This window comes from Montipora foliosa, chromosome 6, assembly GCF_036669935.1.
Source record: "Montipora foliosa isolate CH-2021 chromosome 6, ASM3666993v2, whole genome shotgun sequence".
Lineage (NCBI taxonomy): Eukaryota > Metazoa > Cnidaria > Anthozoa > Scleractinia > Acroporidae > Montipora > Montipora foliosa.
The window spans coordinates 14,633,696-14,636,195 of NC_090874.1; the positions used below are offsets into that span (position 1 = coordinate 14,633,696).

The 2,500-nt window shown below is 39.0% G+C and overlaps 1 protein-coding gene across 5 annotated transcripts in view; it reads left to right on the forward strand.

Annotated features, from left to right (window-relative positions):
• Positions 1 to 1,514, forward strand: part of LOC138006784 (histamine H2 receptor-like) — a 51,337-nt gene extending 49,823 nt beyond the window's left edge. For all 5 annotated transcript variants that reach the window (XM_068853346.1, XM_068853345.1, XM_068853344.1 and 2 more), the window contains exon 4: positions 1 to 1,514. This exon is cut by the window's left edge and continues 1,807 nt beyond it. The gene's annotated coding sequence lies outside the window, so the exon portion shown is untranslated.
• Positions 1,515 to 2,500: the final 986 nt, after the last annotated feature.

A 2,500-nucleotide genomic window follows, 5' to 3' on the forward strand; every position in this document is an offset into this window, starting at 1 on the left:
AGGACATTCTCAAATCCTAAGGTCGCATTTTAGACACAGGGCAAAAAGAAGGCGAAAGAAGTTGCAGTTAATTTATTTATTAAAACAACCTAGAGTGAATTAGATCAAAGTGTTGATCTATCACTTTGCGGCCTTGCAGCAGCACAGTCACAAATGGATATATTTTTCGGTACACTTTGCGCGCGAAACAAACAAATTAAGGGCTGCCCAATTTTAACCCATCAGAACAAGCCATGTCACGCGTGACCGCTTCTGTCATGTTTTTTCAGGGACATTGACAACTGATTTTCGCGGGAACGGGTATTCTAAAAATAGACTCATTTGTGGCTGTGCTGGGGAGCCCATCCATGCCATAACAACACTCTTATCTAATTCACTCTTGATTAATATACAAGGAGAAATTTCTCCATTCTTTTCCCAGTCGTTCAAAGGCTGAAAAACTGTATCCAATGGATAAGTGACTATCCAGGGTTTTAAATATATACTGGAAGCTAAACGTTGACCAATTTTGTCGTACACGCCTTCAGCGAGCTGCGCTTAGAGGGTGCATATTCACGGTAACCTGAGCAAATACTGAAATATCATGTTCGCAGACTATCGGATGCTGATTTATCTTAGGTTATCCGGATTTTGAACGACGGGGCCTTATTGGCTAAGAGAAATATACCTTTTAAGTTACCACAGTTCATATAGATGGACTGGCTATCACAGGAACCCATTACCCGGAGCTTCCATCTGTATTGTACGCTTGAGTCAACACTTTCCCATATATTTCTATTTTTAGAACTACTATATTTTGACGTATGTGACTGAGAACATACGTGAGTGGTTCACATACGTCACATACGCACGTGACGTAATAAATGACTGACCATAGGTCTCTTATGATTGGCTATTGTGAAAACACCCACTAAAGCCCCCTTGCGAAGTGCTTCTAAAAATAGAAAGATACGGTAAATGGTTGACTCACGGGGTTAATATGGAAGATAGAGGCTCCGGGTAATGCATTCCTTGTTATGAAACACTTGAAACTACAAAAGCGAGAACAGTGACATCGTGCTTTGTCTTAACTTGACCGCGACCGTGCACAATCTTTTGTCCTCAGTTCACAACCGAGTTTTTAATGAATTAATCGAAAATTTTTGATTGGCTGTTATTTAGAAAACGGGTGTGGTTTGTGGCACGGTCAGGGCCAAAACAGCGAACAAAAACAAACGACAAAGAAACTTGTCGAGTTTCATAACCATCTTCATATATGAACTATGAAGTAACGCAGCTAGAGCAAAAACTATTTATATAATTTAAAAAAAGAGGCAACAAACCAAGCCCTCAATGATCAAAGAAAGTCACAGATAGCCAATCAAATGCGAGCCCTGAAAATTCCTGCTCGATTGCAAGATACCCATGAGTTGTTTCTGCTTAATTACGATAAGATAATTTGAATTTTATTTCCTGAATATTACTTTTAAGTAATCACAATTTAGAATAATAAAGTTGACAGTTACTTGTGGAAATACATTGTTCGTGGTTAGTCTTACGAAGCTCGTCTCATCCCGACCAAGGGACTGATCAGAGACCTTTCTGTTTGGCAAACTCGCTGGGCATCACGCCCAAAGTCCCGTTCGCTAACGAAATGATAACGGCAAATTAATCTCACCTTATATCTCATAAGGATTCCAGACCTCGCAAATTCACGAGTGAAAATTGACAATAAAGTTGACAGTTACTTGTGAAAATACATTGTTTAATTTTAGACTAAGTACTATAAATTGCACTTTGAAGAAATCGTTTCGTGCTCATTTATTTAAAATTGCACTTGAAATCACGTGATTATACCTAACAATAGCCCTTTTCACGGTTAGTTTTTCTCATTTACATTACAATACAATCTAGCATGTATGCGAGGCAATTTCGGGCTATTTTGTAGTTTTAACCCGAAATTGCCTCGCATCCACGTTAGATTACATTGCAATGCAAATGAGAAAACTAACCGTGAAAAGGGCTATTAGCCAATATCAGAAATACCATAATACTCTGTATTTGTCCCTCAAATTTTGCATAAGCATTGTTTTTATTTTCAAGAGAAACTGGAAACAATACTTATGCAAATTTTGGAGGGACAAACAAACAAACAGCATTATGGTATTTTTGATATTGGCTAATTCAGAAGACTGAGCTCCCTCGAATAGGTAGTATCCAGGTCCCTTGAATACCCCTGCAAGTCCGTATACAGCATTTAATAGGGAGCTTTAGCAACGACGACGGGAACGGCAACGAGAACGTCATGTAAAAACATACATTCACGTTATTGCGATCACTTCGCGACTATTCCAAGCCTTTTAATTTGACAAAAGTGTTTCAGTCCCACAGGAATGAGACCGTTACGAGCGGCGCTTAATTTAGGGGAGAAAAATGAAAATTTATCTCCAGGTGCTGACGTTCTCCATAACCCCTCAAACTTGGTAATTTCACGTTGTTGCTTTGCTGACGACGGCAAAGA